This window comes from Meleagris gallopavo, chromosome Z (assembly GCF_000146605.3).
Source record: "Meleagris gallopavo isolate NT-WF06-2002-E0010 breed Aviagen turkey brand Nicholas breeding stock chromosome Z, Turkey_5.1, whole genome shotgun sequence".
Classification (NCBI taxonomy): Eukaryota; Metazoa; Chordata; class Aves; order Galliformes; family Phasianidae; genus Meleagris; species Meleagris gallopavo.
This window is the reverse complement of record NC_015041.2, coordinates 24,027,535-24,047,584: the sequence shown is the minus strand read 5'-3', so window position 1 is coordinate 24,047,584 and position 20,050 is coordinate 24,027,535. Positions and strand designations below refer to the sequence as shown.

The 20,050-nt window shown below is 41.8% G+C and overlaps 1 protein-coding gene and 1 long non-coding RNA gene across 3 annotated transcripts in view; both read right to left on the bottom strand.

Annotated features, from left to right (window-relative positions):
* Positions 1-20,050, bottom strand: part of KANK1 (KN motif and ankyrin repeat domains 1) — a 404,522-nt gene that overhangs the window by 351,304 nt on the left and 33,168 nt on the right. The window lies entirely within an intron of this gene.
* LOC104914991 lies at positions 9,714-10,136 on the bottom strand. Of its 2 annotated transcripts, none has more exons than XR_004162190.1 (2): positions 10,028-10,136; positions 9,714-9,830 (listed from the first exon to the last, which is right to left on the bottom strand). It is a non-coding gene; the product is annotated as an uncharacterized LOC104914991 (long non-coding RNA). The 2 variants fall into 2 exon arrangements; XR_004162191.1 differs by having other exon boundaries at positions 9,953-10,043.

Here is a 20,050-nt window from a genome sequence, read left to right as displayed (position 1 = left end):
TTTTTTTGGCAGCTAGTTTCCACTGTTCAAAGTCAATTGGCTGTTGGCAGAGTTCAGACCCAAGACTGATCTGTCCTACTTACCTAGCAGGTATCACTGGAAAGGCATAAGCATATAGCAGACATACAGCAACATTTTTCGTCTGTTTCCAGAAATCTGCAGCTTGGAGACTTCCTGAGTTGGCCAGGGGGAATGCTGGCTATACAGCATGGGTCAGCGTCAAATGTGCTTTTTCAGAATAGCTGGGAGGTATTCGGTAACTACACCAAAAATGTCAGTCTGCAGCTGATGCACTAGTACTGTGAGGAGACCTACTGGTCACATGTATGGAGATAAAGTTAATCTGACCCAATTACTACTTATTACTCAAAACATCTAAAACAGACTTTTCAAGCTCTGGTAGATCCCTCGTTACTAGTTAACATCTGCTCAGAGAGGATGCAACTGAAAAGTCTGCCTTATATAATTATTAACTGTCCAGCTGGTTTAATTTCACACAGTGTCAGCAATTTGATTTTTCACAGGTCCTACATCACATCCAGTGACCTCTACTCATGTCCTAATACGACTGTTTGGAAAAGCTTACAAGAAAGTAATCCTATTGTAGCAACAGGTAAGCTATTCAGGTCTTTGCACCACTTTAAATACTTTTTTTCTTTTTCGCACAGATTTAATCATATATAGTTGCTTGATCTTATTCAGGTACTGGGACTAAGCAAACTAGCAACTCGTCATGCAGCTCCCAGCTGGGCTTTTTACACATCAGATTAACTTTCTTATTTTGCAGAAATGAAGGCAGAAGACACAATGAACATGAACACAAGAGAAAATGCATGGAAAGAAATAAATATATTCTCAAATATGCATGTGCATACAGGCTTCTTGAGCCTTGGACATACAAATATGTAAACTGAACCACTGTCTGTTGGGAACTCAGATATCTAGCTGTTGTCTCCAGGAGCACTGTGATACCAGCGGACTGTCATTTGGGAGCAGGTGGCCAATCCTGACAGTGTGGGAGGTGACTAGATCCTTCAGGGTCACCCCCACTTCCTCAGCTAGAGAAGGCAGAAGGTGGAGGAAGGAACTGACAGCTTTGCCAGGGAGACTACCCAGGCTCTGTTTTAAAACATCTCTTTGCTTTCCTCTTGGAGCAATACTCTGCAATCAGACATCATGGATTTATAGTAACTGCTATTACAGACACACTACACTTCTACCCTCAAAAACATTATAACAAAAGGTTGAGGCAAGGAAAACAGCACACAACCCAAGGAAAAGGCATGTGCTACCCCATTAATCAGGACCCCTGGGCAAGACTGTACATGTCCCTTATTAATGTATCATGTAAAGTGATGAACAATCTCCCATACTTCTGGGAGCTGCCACTGAGATTTCCATTGTACCTGGTGTCTTGTGCTACAAGGGTATGGGCTGAGGTTGCTGTGGCCAAGCCATCCATGTAGCTGCCAAAATCATGGCATCCTTTCAACTCCTTTGCAAAGTGAGAGCAACTTTCTTCAAGAACTGTCAACTATGCACAGCAGTCAAGACAGGTTGAGAGTGGAGGCTGAATATTAAAGGCAGACCATACCTGTGAAGTTGATGGAGGTCAGGGAGCAAAAAGGAAAATGGCAGACAACTGTCTCAGAGCAGAGGAATGGAAAAGAATTGTAGTTGACAATAGCAAGACAACGGTAGAAGTGTAAAGGGCAACACAGTGAATGCATAGACTCATACGCACATTAGTGTAATGGAAAGCTTAAAGACTAACATTCGTGTCCTTGAAGAAAAACACAAAGAAATGCAAAAGAGAATAATGCTAAATTGTGCTTTTTTTTTCCCCAGTCTTTAAACTTCAGATACAGAAAAACAAACGTAGCTAAATTTAAAAATCACAATTCTAGAGGGAGAAAGGAAGAAAAGGTTTAGCCAAGGACTGCTTGAAGTTAAAAAACATGGTTGATCTTCATAATCCCTTATAACATGATCTCATCTGTATGTTTTTATCACATATAATACCAGGCTACTTTTGTAACCACAACCTTGCATTTTATTATATTTACTCTTGTATTATATTTATGCTTATACTCTATTTCTTCCTTTACCAAAAAAGAAAAAAAAAGTTCACAGTTTAAATTTGTCAGGTAGCATAAGCAAGAAACTAAAACTTGACCTCTTTGCTAGGATTAGATCTGAAACTCCAGTAACAGCAGGCAAGTTGCGCAAGTGCACTTTGTTTTTATTACTAGATATTCTGCAATCCATACAGCAGTGCTTCAAGCAGAGGGATTGTTTTTCTGAAGAGAAGGTAGGAAGGGGACTAGGAGTACATCAACAAACATGCCCCTCAGCAATAAATAACTACTCCAGACCATCAATGTCTGGTTTGCGTAAGGAGAACAATCTGTTCCCAATTATCAGTTAATTTGATCCTCACTCTAATCTGACCAAACCTTCAAACCAAGCTATTAGAAGCTGTTTCCACACCCTCCCTCCCCACTCCACTTTCAAACAAGTACTGAAGGACAACACAGGAATATGACAGGCAGGACTTGTAATGCTGAAGGAAAGCAAAATATCATTAGATATTTAGTAGAAAAAATATCTAGAAACATATAAATTAAAAAGCAGAAACATATAAATTAAAAAACGTACTACAATGGGAGATAACTAGGGAGGAGAAATCAAGCAAGAAAACAGAAGGGCTGGGCAAGGGGCAAGGGACACATTACAATTTCTACAGAAAGTGGGGAAGGATACAAGTGTGCAGGGATGGACTGAAAGAGTTAAAGAGGACAATGGAATCTCACATTCAGCCACCTCCACACACCTGCATTCTTAGTTTTGTTAAGTCTGTGTGAGGAGTCAGATAAAAAAAAAAACAAAAACCCTCAAGAAGCTAACTAAATATAATATGAACAATTTTAGAAAAGAAAGCAATATGGGAGGAGGAAAGCCATTTTTGTACATGGCTGACCTGCTGTACCCCATCCAATGCAAGCTGCAAAATGCATCAGATAGGGAAAGTCAGCCATCAGATTCAATCAACGTGGCAAGTGTGATTTCTAGATGAAATTACAAAGAATGGAAGAAATAAAAGGGAGGATGGTTAGAAGCAAGTTTCAGTGTGGCAGCTCAGAGCTGGTCACCTGGGGACACCCTGGCAGGAACCCATGCACTGCCACCAAGGGGGAGTCATGTTTCCAGAGGAAGGAAATGCAGATAGTGCATCTGTGCCAATGTGGGCAGCCTCTCCGCTCCTAAAGCTGCTGTGAAAATATGATACGGGAAGCACTGCCTTTCTGTCATCTCTTGTCCAAAGCCTTACAAATGGCACAGAAAGGAGGAGGAGTAAGGTGGCTGCTGCAGAAAGCTTCCTGAGGACTCCTGCTCCAGCATTAGCCCAGCAAGGCACACAGAATCATAGATTATCCCAAGTTAGAAGGGATCCACAAAAGGATCATTGAGTCCAACTCTTGGCTCCACACAGGACCACCCAAAAATCAGACCATACATCTGAGATTGTAATCCAAAATGGTGAGATGGTGCCTACTCAGCAAGGAGCCTCCTCTACTGGGTCACCATTGTGCAAGCATTCATCATTCACAGAGAGAAGACAACCAGCTGTAATCAATGTATTCCATCCAAACAATTTACCTGGAGGACTGTATACTTTTAAAGACTACAGAATCACCTCCCTTCACACAAGGACACCAGGCACTCAGTTTCACTGAAATTGTTCCCAAGGTACTTTCTACAGCAGAGTCTGGGATAGTAGGGAGGAATACTGCAGAAGACAAAAATGTCTTCTTTTAGGTTAAATGACCACAAGAGGATTTGCTGAGTTGTGTATGAAAGAAAGAAATAAGATGCAGAGAGAATTTTTCATAGCTAGGAAAGCTGCAAGCTTTTCTTGTGACACATGCCCGCCCCAGTACTGGTGCCTGCCCCTCACCCAAGCCCCACAGGCTGCTCCTCTGTATCCAAAGCACTCACCGCACAGCCATCAGTACTGACTTTTACAAAAAATGTAAGGGCTTTTATTGCAGAATGGCTGAGGCTGGAAGGGACCTCCTCTGCATGTCATCCGGTCCAACCTCCCACTCCAGCAGGGACACAGAGCAAGTGACAACTGTTAATCACCACCAATTCAGTGAAATTACAGGGTGCCATAAACAGCAAAGTGGGTCTCTTTATGTTCCTAGAGCATCATTGGCTATAAAATAAAATATCAGCACCCTTTTCTGCTTTTGGGAGTGTGAAGGTCTTGTACTGGCAGCAGAAAGAGGCCACATGAGGAAGTGTAGGGATAGCCCATGCAGGGACATCTCAGCAGCTTAGACAAGGAAAAGTGTGCCAGCATCCATGAGCGAGCCTGCATCAGACAAGTATGAAAACAGCCTTCTGTCTAGATGAGATGCCAGAAGTCTCTAGGAAGCTACAGCAAATAACATGAGACAGCCCTAATCAATTTGCTCTGTTTCTTGTGGCACCTGGTCTTTCTTTAAAGCATGAGTATCTGACTTGGCTTTGTGCTTTGAACATCTGCTTCCCAACACACCTAAATGTTTCTAAGGACTGGCCTACCTGGATGTACCTCATCCAGATCACTACGTCCTCAGCTTCTTATGGCACCCTTTCAGACTTCCTCCTGCCCATTTCCCTTCCAGCAGACTCCAAGATCAGTCCCAAAGGCAACAAGTTCCATGGAAAAGAAGGTGTGTGATGACCCCTGCTCCTCTAAGGACTGACAAAAGCCTCTCAGTTGGACAAATACAAGTAATTGTGTTTTCAACTGTTCTATTGTGGCAACAGCTGCAACCCTGCATTACAGGTATCAACTAGCAATTGCATAATAAACAATTATTAGCCCAATTAGAAAGTTGGCAATGGCTGTGAAATCATGAGCTGCATCTCCAGCCATCTGTCCTGAAGGCGGATCTGGCATACAATAGCATAATGAAGGAAGTTTGGTACTCTTTATGATAAAGCTGATGTGAAATCACTGTAGGCTCTTTCACCCTTCATCCTCAGTATTTCAGGGTCCCTCCCTTGCTTGCTTTTAAATACTGGGCATGGCCAGAGTGACTCACCAAATCACTCTTGGGCGAGGCAGGAACAGGACATCACTGACAGAGCTGCATTTCATCTGCCCATCCAGAAAGTACTAGGCTATGTGGCAATTCAATGGTCCCTCACTGACAAGTGTCTTACCAGCTGCAGAAGCACACCTTCAGCATGTATGTGCCCCCATTAATTTTTTTAATTGACTGGGGGTCAATGAAAAATAGTGGATATTCAGCTAAAATTGGTAGTAGTGGCAATGTTCCAGAGCACAGCTCTTTCTTCTTCAGCTGCACCTCAGATCATTAGGCTGGGAACCATGCAAAACTCCATACACATTGCCAAAGATTATTTGCATTAGGAAAATCAAATCATGAAAGAGAAACTCAAATAAGCCTGTAACTGAGAGACTGTCTACAAACGTTATGAATTCTTACAAATCAGTGCAGAAAGTGATAAAAATATTCACTTTAAGCAGATGTGTGCTCTGCAGAGTAACCATCCACATACTAAAAAAAAATCAGAAGGACACCAGGCTGCAGCACAGAGACCAAGCTTCTGCTTTATATATCCACCACTAAATGCCCAAAGCTCCACAATCCAGATGTGGTGGAGGTGACAGGTCCCAGCAGCCTGGGCTACCACCGTGCAGCTCCCATCCACAGGCACTCAATGCTTGAACGCTGGCTGCTGCAGAGAAGGAAAAAGGGAATAGCTTGCTCTACCAGTGCAAAGGGAACAGTGACAATGATGGTGAACTGCTGTGATGCCGCTGGCTTTGGGAACTGTGTAGGAGTCTGAAGGAGGTAAAGCATGTAAGTTAAACGTACAGTTCAAGTGAACCTGTGCAAGAAGCATTCTCTTGTTGAAAGTGAGATGGGAAGGCATGAAAACAAATCTTTAAAAAAAGGTGAGGAGGAAGGCTGAGAGAAAAGGGAGAAAAGAGAACAGATGAGGAAAATCTCAGGTACCATGTCCAGAAAACAATATGCATCTGCTTTACAGCAAAGTAAAAAGAAGGTTTGTGCAACAGCCTTGTTATACTGACCCCTGCAGCCCATCCTGCTGAGGAACACTAGAAAAGCTTTTCCTCTGCCAAAAATCTTTTCTGTCGTTGTTAAAGAGCTGACTAACAATTCTGCAAGCTCTGGAGACAGAGCTTGAGGTGCCTGGGGAAGTCAAATAAAACAGTTGTTTTTATTACGGTTAGAAACAAATAAGGTTTTTAAACTTTTATCTTTGTAAATCAGTTTCCTATGTTTCTTTTGCCACTTCCTTGTTTTCTACAACAGAACAAATGGAATTGCACTGGAGTTTCACACCGTTCTGTGCCTTTCAGAAAGTGTTTTGAAAACAAAGTTTCAGAAAATCAGATATTAGTGAAAGTAACTACAAATATTTCTGGCTGGATTTTAAACTGCCTGGCAAAAGTTTCAGACAGGTACACACTGTGCTTTTCAGAGCTGACCTGAGAACCCTTCTACAGATATCACTTACACAAATGTTTGCAGAATCTCATTAGATAAGATGATTTATGCATCAGTACTAGCAAGCACAGAAGCTAACAATTACTGGAAGTTTCACCTAGCAATTAATGAAGACATTAATCCTATTTTGGAAAACAACACTTTTTTTTTTTAAAGTTATGTCCCTCAGTAGCCCTGCTTCTACAGACACAGAGTATGTCTCTAGCTCCCTGGACTTACTGCATTGTTTAACCCTGCACTGAGCAGTCAGCTCACATGCCACTGAGGCAGGAAGATAGCAGAAAACAGTTGTGACTACTCATCACTTAACTGTTAAAATAAAGCTTTTTCTGCAAGCGCCAATTCATCTGCCAGCAGTGTTAGAGGGATCTAAGCAATTTTCCAAGCACACAGCAGAACACTGACAGAGCTTACTTCAAACATCAGAACTAAGTCTCTGAGTCAGTTTTCAAAATGCAGAGACTATACGCTTGCAGCCTACAGAAATACAGCCCACATTTGTGTAGTGAAACCAGAAAAAGAGTGATTAAACTTTAAGTTAGTAATTCAGCAATAAGCAAAACTGTTGACAAACAGCACTGAAGTCTATATCACAGCCTCTGTTATTTACTAGCCATATTTAAAGTACATCTTTACCGAAATATGCAAGAGGCAGTCAAATTTGTTTGATTCTTTCATGAAAGCCATAATCTGTTTTGTACCTTATTTCACACGCATACTCAACTGAAAATATTTACAGTGAAAGTACTTTCAAGAAACATTCTTCAAAAAGTCCTCTATACAAATGCAAAATAGTTTAATCCTTTCCTGAAAATGAGTTCCAAATTCAAGCATTCCTCTACAGATTTTATCTGAAACACCAGTAGTCCAATTAGACTTGTATAATTTTTAAAAAATTGCCAAAATGTCATATAGGCATAACCATTAAACAGTGAAGGTACTCACATTCTCGAGTTAACCAAAGCAAGCCACTGCTCCTTAGTCACTTCATACTTGAATCGCAGCTGAACATGTAGTCAAACTTGCCCCAAAAATTCAAGTAACGTGAAGGTAGCAGTCCATAACAAGTATTTCTCATTCTTTTCCTTGTTGCTGATTGATTCCGCGGGTGCAGAAGACAACACACCAGCAGTTTGTCTTTACACTCTTAGAGCTCTGTGCAATTAAGGAGCTTGCTTCAATACCTGCAACGCCCATATCAGTTCCTCCTCATCCAAAGGCATTCTCTCCCAGGCACTCAGCAGGATAACGAATCACACGTACCTATAGCCCAATACTTTGTCCATTATGAAATGCTAAGGATGTGGAGACACAGGCATACGTAGCTGCATGTTAGAACGCTGGCCTCAAGGGTTTGCAAAGCCAACAAGTCCTGACAGTCTCTGCAAAATGTTCTCCTATTTAGTTCTCAATTAAATACTTGCAATTCATTATAGCGTCTTTCTGCGATTAAGGGAACAAACAGCTCCTATCCTGCATGAAGCACTGTTTGCATAACAGTTCTGAAACTAAAACTTAATCTTGCATTAACACATCCCCTATACGAGCATTTGGCTTTTTTATTCTTAAACACCTGCTTACTAAACTTCTACGATAGACCATTCTATTGAGGGGGAATGCGTATGGGGTAACACCAAACCAATCAGTAGCAGTCTGTGCACAATTTTTCATTCCATTTAAGCAGAGGGAATTGTTCTGCATGACTTAAGTTAAAAGCATACTACTGAAAAAAAAAGCAAATTATAAGAGGGTTTAGGCAGTAAACAGCCACAGTTAAATCACACAGCAGAGGATTCAAAGTCTGCCTTCTCTGAAAACATTACAAAAAGTAGCAAAACACAGCTTCTTTCTTAGAAAATATACTTCTATTTGATAGAAATACGGAAGGGGGGGGACGAGGGAGAAAATACACTTTTTCAAGATTTAATAGTATTGCTAGATTTAGCTTTAAATAATCTGCAGATAGACTTCAACATTTTCACTTAACTTCCACTAGCCTTTAAAAAAGGCTTCTAGTTTTGCATAAATTGCAGATAATGACACTCCATATTTCCAATTTTCTACTTGAGGGACTACTTTATCCCTTCCACTAATTAGAAAAATTCTAGAGTGAGCATAGCCAGCAACTTAGGATTTGTTTCCATAACAGAGCATACCTGCTAATGAGGTTGGTGCTAAAAACCACCAGATAAGCTAATTCTCAGTAACTGCATGTCATGGTCCACTGAGTATCATTAGAATGTGAGTACATGAGCCTCACCAATAAAAAAGCTGAAATTTGTGTACATAATAAAAGAGGTATTTAAGGTTTTACTCCAGGATGCTCAGATAGGTTCCAGCCACCCAAGCCTGTCTTGATAAATCTGTTTCCCACCATACCTATATCAAGAGGTCTCAGAAGAACTCCCACAAGCTCCTGCCATGCACTTGCAATTTTCCATATAATCCCCCTGTGGAAGCTTGAGCTTTAGTGGGATAAGGCTATGTTTGTGCAGCAATCAGGAGAGCAAGAAAATATTGACACAACAGCAAGAGGAACACGGCTGTTGTGCTTTTATCAGTCATTCTGCAATCTCTGCCCTTTCCTGACCTACCAGGCCTTCCCAGCAACCTTTGAACATGCCAACCATCTATTCCAGAGTATCACACAACCAAACTAACATCTCAGCAGCCTCCTGAAATAACAAAAAACTGAAGACCTCCTCTTGATGTTGCTTGCTTAGAATCAATAAAGTAAATTTAAATTAGCCAAACCCACATGGGCAATCAGGAAAGGCTGGATATTTTATGCTGGTTAATCTCTCAAAGCAATTACAGGCACAGGATAACAACCGCATGATTTCCTGTAGCAAAGCCCCAGCCCTCTCAGAGTGGTGTAAAGCTGTGCAAGTCTGTGAAAGTGAACCATGCTGCGAACCAGTAGACCAAGTTACCAGCTCCTACCATTTCACATACAGCTTTCACTCTTAATATTTAAAAGATTACTGAGAGGATGGGGACAAAGGATAGGGCAGCCAGGTTCTGATTGATTTGAAAGTAGTTTTCAGTGTTTAGTTTTGACTCCAGCCACTTCCCCTTTCTGCTGCTTTCACAATGTAAGAAAAAAGGCAAGCCAGAAAATATAATGATACAAAATGGGAAAAACATCTGATGAATTACCTGCAGCACTGCCGTTAGTGTTTGCTGGGTAGGCCATGTTTGCTCAGTGACACATCCAGAGCTAGGTTGTTAGCTGTCATGCAAATGTCATGCATCAAGTCCAACCAGACATGCAACCTGAAACAAATGAGAAAAGGGCAGTTAAAACAGTTTTAGAGGTTAAGTACATTAAGCAGTAGGCATTCTTGAGTGCTTAAAGTCTTATCTTCAGTGCAAGCTTCAGCATAGCAGTCACTCACTTAATTAGTCCCGGCTATCACATGCTGACACCACCCAAGGAGGACCAGCAGAAATAATTTTTTGGAGGGATATACCTTCAGCTTTTTTTGCTGTTTGTTTCTACACAAAAGGTCTCTCCCATTTGCTTGCACCCAGTAAGTTCTAGACTGCCCTGTGGTTTATTGGGTTAGAGGGTGCTAGATGAAGAGTGCCTCCACCTGCTCTGCTCCCACATCCATCCAACACAGCTGGATGATTGTTAGGACAGATTGTTAGGATGGCCCTTTCTGAACTCATATGTCTCCCAAGAGAGGTAAGGACAGAAGATCCCCGCCAAAGGCACAGCTGTGACCTGATCAACCACTTGGCCAAGAGCTGCCCCATGAAACACTGGCACTGGGAACTCGCATGAACTCCTGGCCAGAGAAGTGCACAGCAAGACCAGCTCTGAGAAACCACTGTGTTGGAATTCGGATGCTTTGTTTCCAGCCCCTATACAGTAGACCTAACACGGGCACATGAGCTCTGGCCACAGGCTGCTTTAAGAAGTGGAGCCCATCTGAAGCTCAGGCTGCAGGAGAGGATAACTGTGGCCCTGGCGGGTGGCTGCAGAACAGAAACCAAACAAAAAGCTGTTCTTCTCTCCACTGCAAAGGTAACTTGCTTACTGTCCTCATCCTAGGGTAACAGAATTTAACTCAGCCCATAGTGCTGAGAATCCTCCTCCTTTGCTTCTCTTCAAGCTTTCAACAATCCAAACAGCACTGCATTTTGTTGATTCAGAAAGGTGGAGCTTAGGTGTATGAAAAACACCATGCTGCTTCTACGACCCCAGTCTGTCTCATGCTGACAGCTCCAGTCACATTTTTCCAATTATATTTGATTTGGCTCTGACAGTACATGCATGGAAGTATTTAAAAGCTAAGAAGATTAGCCCAGGAAAAAAAAATCCAGGAAAGAATTAGTGGAAACAATGAGTATTTTGAGTCAAAGATACACTAGACAGAAATTAGTTGCCTCTTACAGGTGATAACACTCCATCACAAAACCTAGTATAGCTTAGCTTTCCCCTTCTGGGAACACAGGCACAAATCACTTCATTTTTAGTACAGTCTTGACATTAATTTTCCAAGAATGCAGAAAGACCTCCATTGCAAGTCCTCCTCCCCAAGCTTTGCTATATATTCTAAAATTAATGATTTCTTGTTGAAAAAATGGCAGGGACACAAATCTGTCAGAAAGACCATTCCAACAAAAAGCTTAGAACAGTATAAAGTAAAAACAAAAGAAGGCCTCCAGCATAGCCTATGATGCAAAATGGCCCATCACAAGGTTGCAGACATAATACAGTAAAGTATCTAGCTGGCTGTGTTGCAGCTGGGATCAAAGTTTGAAATCTGTGAGCTTTTAGCAAAATATTAACTACTTCCTTCCAAAGAGAAGAATTCTAAAGCATTATTCCTGTCTCTGCTACAGCAACAAGGAGACAAAATGATAAGTTCAAAAGTCAGCCGTAAGTTCAAAAGTCAGCTTTTAGTGAGGCACAATGAACACCTACTGGAAAACTATCATTTTTTCCTTTCCCTATCTCAAAACAGGCTGCATGTAGCTGACACCAGACATGTCAGCAGCACACTGAAGGATAGATGGGGCTGAGTTGATCTCACACACACTGGATTTGTTCTGCTTTTCTGTGCTACTCACCAGCACATTAACAGGCCTCCCTGCTATATCCTTCTGCTGTGCAGAATGAGGCCTGAAGCACTGCAAAGCAAACCAGCTTTATCAGGCAGCTTATGTCATGCCAATCCACCACTTCCTATGAAACTGGAAGCACGGAATGCTCAAGGGTGATTGCAAGGAAGCCTGATGCAAGGCTTGCATCCATCTGGCCAGAGCCCTGCAGGGTCCCATCTCCAAGATTTTGTGACTGCTGCTTAGTCAGGTTGCCTTGCTCTCCTCACTGCTTCTTAGGGAAACAGCATTCAGCACTACATGCAGAGTTTTTGTTTTGGAGGGAGTTGGCCTTGGTTTTGGGTTGTTTTTTTAAAGGTGCAATTTCAGAATTGACGACCTGCTTCAAAAACAGCAGTCATCACCACAGTTGTGCACAAGGAGAATTTTCTGACATAAGAGGCAAATGCACTTGAGGTCAGAGATATCAAAACTAATAAGAGACTGCTGAAACCCAAAACAGGGCCTCAGGTCTACAGTTGTGGCTTAGAGACATAACTGACCTAGTACAAGTTCTCTTCTGTTGGTTTTAGAGTTGTGTAGGTTTAAGTGCCTCTGATAAGTGACAAACTTGCCTTTAGTTAAGACAGTGCTGCTTCTGAGCTTAAATAAGGATAAAGAAAATAATTTAGGGAGTAAACTCAGCCCAACAAATACAGAAAAATGAAAAAAAAAAAGACATTATATGCATATAGGTTCTAATCATTTACTACACGAAGCAACTGGAAAAACTGTGTGTTTTGTTGTTTTTGTTGATAAATCTGCGTATTAAATAGCTGTCAAGGTATGGAAGAAAAATCCAGCCAAGCTCAGCAGGCTCACAGAGGAAAGGAATTCATGCTGTTTTTGTAACAACACAGAGAACTGAATTTCTTGCAAGTACAACACCATTTTTAGAAAGAAACTCACACGAGAAAAGCTGCACTTTGGCAGAAGCCTCTTGTGTCAGTGAGGCACAGGACAACACTGAAGGTCACTTAAAATATACAGAAGAGAAAAACTTAGCCTGCTCTACCACAGCATGTTCTGCAGTACAGTCATCTTACGCAAGAAAATTAGAAGTGCTTATAAATTCCCTTCCCATCTCTTCAACTTTCTGCCCATGTGTTTTTACATGCTCACCTCATGGCTGCCTGTGAATTCTATGATTTACAGGCCCCAGGGAAAATGCAAAACAAGCAGAGACTAGATATAGGAAGAGTTCTGCCCAGTGCCACAATTGTTTCAAGTGTTTTGAATTAGATATTCAGACTCTCTTCTTCCCCAAGGTTCAATAGCAGCAACCTTACACACACACAATCCTCAGCTTCCACACACTGTCACGACACCCCAGCTTCTACAGGTTTTTCCTGAAGGGTGATTCCTTAGGCAAAACGAAGTCTATGTCCTAATCACAAGGGACAGGAACCACAGTCCTACTTTGTATTGCATCTCATCAGGACACCTACACCCATGCTAGTATTTCTGAGCCTGAAATACCTGAGCATACACCAGTCCTGGCATCTACACAGAAGAGCTGTTGACACAGAGGCACAGACCATGTAGAAAGTACAGGCTCCCACTAGTGCTAACATGAGATGCTTTAAAAAAAAAATCATTTTGGTTAGATCTAAGAGCAGCTGTAGTATGGCACAGTGGCAATTAGAAGAGAAAGGTAACTCTGCTCTTAACCAAGAAAAGCAAAAAAAATAGACCCAGAAATTCTTTTTGACCAGAGCCCGCAGTCACATATGGGAAATGGTGATGCACAAGCACCTGTTTGTGGGATTCAGCAAGCCAGACTTTGGCTTTCCAGGCAGCAGAGCCTTAGTCTAAGTAGATACACATAAGCTTTCCTTTCTTCTTACGGCATGCATGGACTGCTAAAATTAAATGGACAAATCAGTCACTGAATAGAAGCTCCAGATCTGCAAATAATCTGAACTGCTATGAGTGAATACAGCTGGGATATTAAATGCTGTTACTTAAGATTTGGACCCAGAGTGGGAGAGCAGTGGGACACAGAGTGGAGCAGGATCCAAAGGTACTGGCTTCCAGTTGCTCAGGTGGACTCACTCAGACTCCAGAGGGTGGGCTCAGGAGAAAAAACAATCTATTTAGCAAGCACAAAGTAGTGATTCAGCGGGGAAAGGATTTAACGGAGCAAGTCATCCATGAGATAGAATACTTTAAGAACTGGTACTGCTCTATTTTTGCTGTGGATTAGTACCAAACTTCTTCCTGACACTTTCCTGTCACATGTGGGTCATCCTGGCAGTAGAACTTGTCCAGTTTCGTTCTGCAAGACAGATGACATTTGCAAGAAAAGAACCAAGACAAAAGATGCAAGATCCATCTAAACACATGGATGGTAATTTCTCTAACTGCAAGAGGAATTGGCACTGGAAAACCCTCTTCCTGCTCAGCCAGAGGGGCAAGCACTTTCCAAAGCTGTGCAGCTCTACAGGAAATACGAACATCTGCAGCCTAATTCACATTCTCAACCAAATATGCCAAGTGCAGTTTAAATGAAGGAAGGATTAAAGCCAGCAGCAGCAAGAGAAGGAATGTGGGGAGTTGTGGTTGGTATCTACCCTGGGAGAATGACTCCATAGATCACTGATATTCTCTTCTCAATCCTATGCCTCCTGTGTTTGAGTTCTTTTTATCCATATGTTTATCAATACATGTAGAAAAAAGTAGAGAGGCGAGGCTTGTGAGGAAAAAAATCATTTTTGCTGTTGTTGCTGTTCCTTACAATTAGATAAAAATGAGGTAAGAATGCAGTTACATGAGAATTTTTTTTCAGGTCAGATGTAGAGCAGGTAAGTGTAGACTAGGAAAAATTTTAAGTTTCACTTTCATGTAGCAATTAACCAGCGTTCACATTATTTCCAGAGATAATGTCTTTTTAATGTTATTATCCACATCACAAGCAAAACCATGCAGCTTCAGATCCTACTTAAATTCTCACTAGCTTAAGAAAATAAATCACTTACACGGGCTGTTTTGCCTAGGCCACCCTAAAATGCAAAGGTATAATTCCCTGAGATCTGTGTTTCCTGTGGACTCCCTTAGGCAACAATCTATTGTGATTCAGCCTCCTCCAACAACAGAGATTATTCTTACAAAGCGTGATAGAATAGGCAATTAATTTTGGACTATATTTAAGCAGGTAATCAAAAAAGATCCAACTCTTACAATGATATCCATTTTTTTCCCTCCAAGATCTGCAGAAATATGGGAGTAAAAGAAGCCTTATAATCCTTCCAGGAGGCTCATTAATTAATAAGATACAGCTACAGTCATTGTGAATTTACCTGCCTGCTTTCCTTGCTCCCTCTACTTACAGCATTGGCCTTAAAAGGTCTGTGTACAGCAGAGCTTCAGGCAAAGGCTGAGCTCTGTTAAGAAGAGTGATGGCTCAAACTCTGAGATCTGAGTCAGCGAGCTGAAGGAGGGAATAGCCAGAGAGCTCCTTCAGAGGGCACATGCTTCTCTTCTGTCACAAAAATCAGACCCAGTTCTAAGCTTTGTTGCTTTTGAACAGCAAATTCCCAGTCAATGCAATGCCAGGCTCTAATTCTGAAATTACACTCGAGTTAACCATTGGTCACTTCCATCAGGATGTCCTGAACTGTCTTCCCCTCACTCAAGCAGACTTGTGTTAAGTGATCTGCCTGCCATGTTATTTCCACAAGCAGTGAATAAATTCACAGCCTTCACTATCATCAGAGTTTGACGTGGTTTTCTTTTGCCTACTTCTCCAGAGCTTCTGCTTCACTCTTCCAAACTATTTACTGCAAGGGAGCAGGGCATTATTGGACTGCTTTCAGTACAGAAGATGCCTCGGAAAATGGACATATATGGGAATCTTTCAAAGGCCTCTAACTACCCTGAACAATGCAGTGTTTTTCTGAATCTCCCCCAGTATTGCTCTGTCACCTTCATTAACAGCAGTGCTCTTTAATACCAGCTGTTAGCTTTTCGCTTCCCTTCATATGGAGTTATCCCACATGGGTCTGAGGGATCTAGAAAATAAATCAGCTGTTCTAGATAAAGCAAGCAACACGGGAACGATTTCAAAATAGTACCCAGCAGACACAAATATAAGCAGCATCCCATGGGGACAGACAAATGGCGTAGCCAGATTTCCAACAGCAGCAACAGGAGACACTATTTAAAGACAATACTCATGCCTGAAGATAAGTTGATGTCCATGCTTCTTGTGCTCTCCTAGCACCTAAAATTGATAGTCTGGGAATTTCAGAAGGTATTCCCATACTTCATTTCAGAATCAGTCCAGTATTATTCTGGTGCTGTTAATACATGAAACTCACTGCCTCATGGGGCAGGAAGCTCTGTGTAAAGAAGTACTTTCTTATCTGTTTTAAACTGGTGTCTTATAAACTTTACTGAGTACCACTAAGTTCTTGCATTAGAGGACTCTGTGAAGATCACCTCAGATTCCATCTTATCCAACATCTCAGATACTTCACTATCCTCATTTTTTTTTTCACAGCTCACATGGAAACTCCATCCTCTGATCATTTTACTCATCCTATTTGTACCTTTACACATATGCTAACCATGTGGAAGACTCTCATCATGAACAGCACATTTACTAAAAAGCAGTCTGCAAGAATACTTTCATAAAATGGGATGAAATACATATGATACTTTTCTTAGCATAACCAAGCTTGGCCATAGGACCCAGTAATATACGGGAATGAAAATCTCACTTATAGTGATTTTTGAGAAGGAAGAAGAGAGTTATAACAGAATCTGTCTGCAACAGAAGCAGCTTTACCTCAGTCAGAGAGAAGACACAGCCCCTTAAATGCACAAGAGGGAGGCCTATCTAATGAACTTTAAGTAAGCATGCTCGTTCTCCAAGAACCACCAAACCCAGTGCTAACGAGAAGCAGCAGTTCTCACTATAAGGGGCAGTATCCATTAGTAAAAGAAAGTATTTCTATGGATTGTGTACACTATAGGTGGCATGCTTTTGTCACTCTGACAAAGACAACACCCAGTCTGATCACCCAGATAGAATTGGGCTAAAATCGTCTTATTTTTACCAGTCTGTGGCCTACAACCAACATGCACGAGTATGATCTCGCCTCAACTGGTGCAAGCCTGAGCACAGGCAGGTATGTTTGAATGATACCCATCACACAGTGCTGTCAAGACACCTTTCTGTTCTAGAAATCACTCCCAACAACATTACAGTCATTGCATTACATAAGCAAAAAGCCTTTCTAGAGTCTGTACACTGTTGTAACTCAATAACCAATTTCTGCTTATATTAGAGAAAAAAAAATCTCAACTAGAAAAAGAAACATAATCCAGGGTCAAAAAACAACTTTTTTTATACCTGAAATTCCTAATGCATGATGCAGAAGACACTCCCTTTAGTTCATGCATATGAATAATGAGTCACATTAAAATACATAAATTCTGGCCAGTACAAGATTGCTATAGGTTGTAGTGCTTGCTGTGACAGGGAGCCAAGGGAGTCAACTGGGCTATCCTGTGTGTGTGTGTTGAAGTGGGAGAGATAAGACTTTCAGGGTTTGAGGGAGTTCAGTTTGATCATCCTTCTAGAAGGAAACAAAACACAGGTTTATCAGTGTTTTCTTCAACCATGACAAAGACCTAAATACAGCACCAGTAACAAAGGAAAATGGCTTCCAAAACTAGTGTTAATCTATGACAGGAATGAATGCATATTGGGGGCCATGCACACATCAGATACAGTACACTTTTGACCTCCCTGGTGCTGACAACCCTGGAGTTGCTGTGCCTGGCACAATAAGCAGCTCCACTTTCTGCTCTGCAACTGTACATCATCTACTAGTCACATCTGTCACAGTACACAACAATAATCTTTCCACAGTCTTGGCTTAAGCGGTAAAATTGGAATAAAGCACATGTGTACATCCCAATACTTTGAAATGTTTTTGTTTATTTAAAGGGTAGGTAAAGGTTGAGGTGAACGCACTCATCATGGCTGTTTATTAACATGAATTGCATTTAAGACAAGCTGCAAATATTTTAATGCACAAACTCTGCTAAACAGACAGATTTAATTCTTGTATAAAGTGCCCAAATATTTAGTTTTCTTTTACATTTTATCATCAGCACAAACATGAAACACATTTTAGAAAGAGACAACCAAATATCAGTCTCTTTGTCTGATTTTATGTCTGAGATGCTATACATAGAGCAACAATAAATCTGCTATGACAAATTGGTGACATGATTGCAACGATGATGTGTCAAGACAGTTTTGACTTATATCCAGCATATCTACCTCCCCATAACTCTTCCTGTGCAATGGGGCCACATACACACACCAGGGAACACATCCAAGACACTCTGCAGGCTGTTTTCCCCAGCCACCCCAATGCAGCATCCCCTGGGAACAGCCAGTGTGTGCATGCTTCTTCTTGTCTCCTCCCCTGGCCACAGACCATCTCTCTGAGGCTTTTTCTTTCTCCTTCAAAGCAGCAGCTGGCAGCAAACCAGTGCAGATGCTCATCTTACAGTTTGCATTCACCCCAGGGGCATGCAGGTTGCTCACATTCCTCTTCTAGAGCCATCTCCACACCGCACTGAGCCTGCACACTTCTGTGTCAAGGAGATGGAATTTCACAGCAACAAGAACCTGTGAGCCATCCCACTGCATACAAAATTGCCTCTTATTACTGAGCATGCAGTGAGCCACAGAGCTAACTAACACTTTGGCCTGGAGTTGGAATGTGCTATCTGGAGGCTGCCTGGAAGCAGCTGCAACAGAGCACACCAGAGGCAGGCAGGCTGGGTATTCTCAAAAGCTTCCTGCTCAACAGCTCACTGAGAAAGACTTAACTCTTTGCAAGAGTCACACTGCCTTGAAGGCAGCTGCCCGGGGAGCACCTACCCACCAAAGGAGAGGACCACAAGTTGGAACAAGGTTCCTGTCCCTTCCTCCTCCATCAAACCAAGGTTAGAGCAACTTGTTCTCTATGCTTGGGGACTCTGTCATTTAACCTGAGTAATATAGCTTAGCATCCAGTTCTCATACTCTGTTCGCTAGAGCTTGTATCAACTACTCAGAGCATCTTCTCATGCTCAGGCTCCCCTTCTTTTTCAGACATCTACTATGGCAAATTCTGAGAAGTGCCAGGACTGAGGAAAGTGTACTCATCAATAACACTAGAACCTTTTACATTTGGGAGCCAGATATTAGAACTTCATTCATTACTTCTTTCATTTAGAAGCTCTAGCAGAGTCCCATTCCTGGTGTGATGCTTGCACATGCTGCCATTGCGAGCTGTGAAGGAGTGCTGCTCACACACATGCAGCTCTACAGACATTTGGATGTACACAGTATTACTGCCATGTGCAGGACCACAGCCTGCAGCACTGAGACTCGTTTTTGTTCATCAGTCTTGAACCAGTTATCTCAGCCTTCACTCCAATTGTCTGTCAGCCAAAGTGACATCTCAGCACTGACACAAGCAGGGACTTTATGAACAAGGGCCCATCTGTATCTCAGGGCGCTGAGGGAGATGGTTAGTGGGCATGGTGGGGGTGGGCTGATGGTTAGACATGCTGTTAGAGGTCTTTTCCAACCTTAATGATTCTGTGGTCCTATGGTTCTTCCAGATACCAAGCTGCAGTAAAAACTGTAATTCCCTAAATGACTTACGGCTCTTGAAGTCCCACTGCTATAACCCTGAGGTAGCAGAACAAGTCCAGCACAAATACAAAAAAAGTATTCCTGCCTATGTACATTCATAGATATGTTACCTTTACAATATTTAAGACACCATATTAGAATAGAATATAAACAGAATATTTTCTTTGACTACTAATTAAATTCTGCAAAAAATGCAAGATAAACACTTACTCTTCTAAACGGAAAAACAACAGGACAGTCCACGAAACAATGCATCCCCTACGTGATTTACGTATGTAGCAAAAGGCTACTCCGAAGTGGAAAACTATGTGAATGTATCAAAACTAAAATGGATGATCTTAGTAAAAAAGAACGACTTTCATATTATGTCACGCTGTTTGGATAGAAAGATAATCCTCTGCACTATTATCTACACCCTCCTCACACTATAGCAAGGCCCCACCAAAGGGTTCTCTTTCTCAGCTGATATTATTCCTGTTCACATGCTGCTTGCCTAAGAAGCTAAGCCATGTTATCATCCAAGCTCTTCCAAATCCCAACAAACAAAGATCTCCTATGAACTGGCAGGTGAGATGCAGCCCCGTGCTACCCAGTCAACAAAGCAACACTGAGCTAAAAGCAGATCCCTATGTCTAATTGAAAGAATTGCAACAATCGACACGGTTGAAGGAAGGGATGCCATTCAGAGGGACCTCGAGAGGCTAGAAAGGTGGGCCTG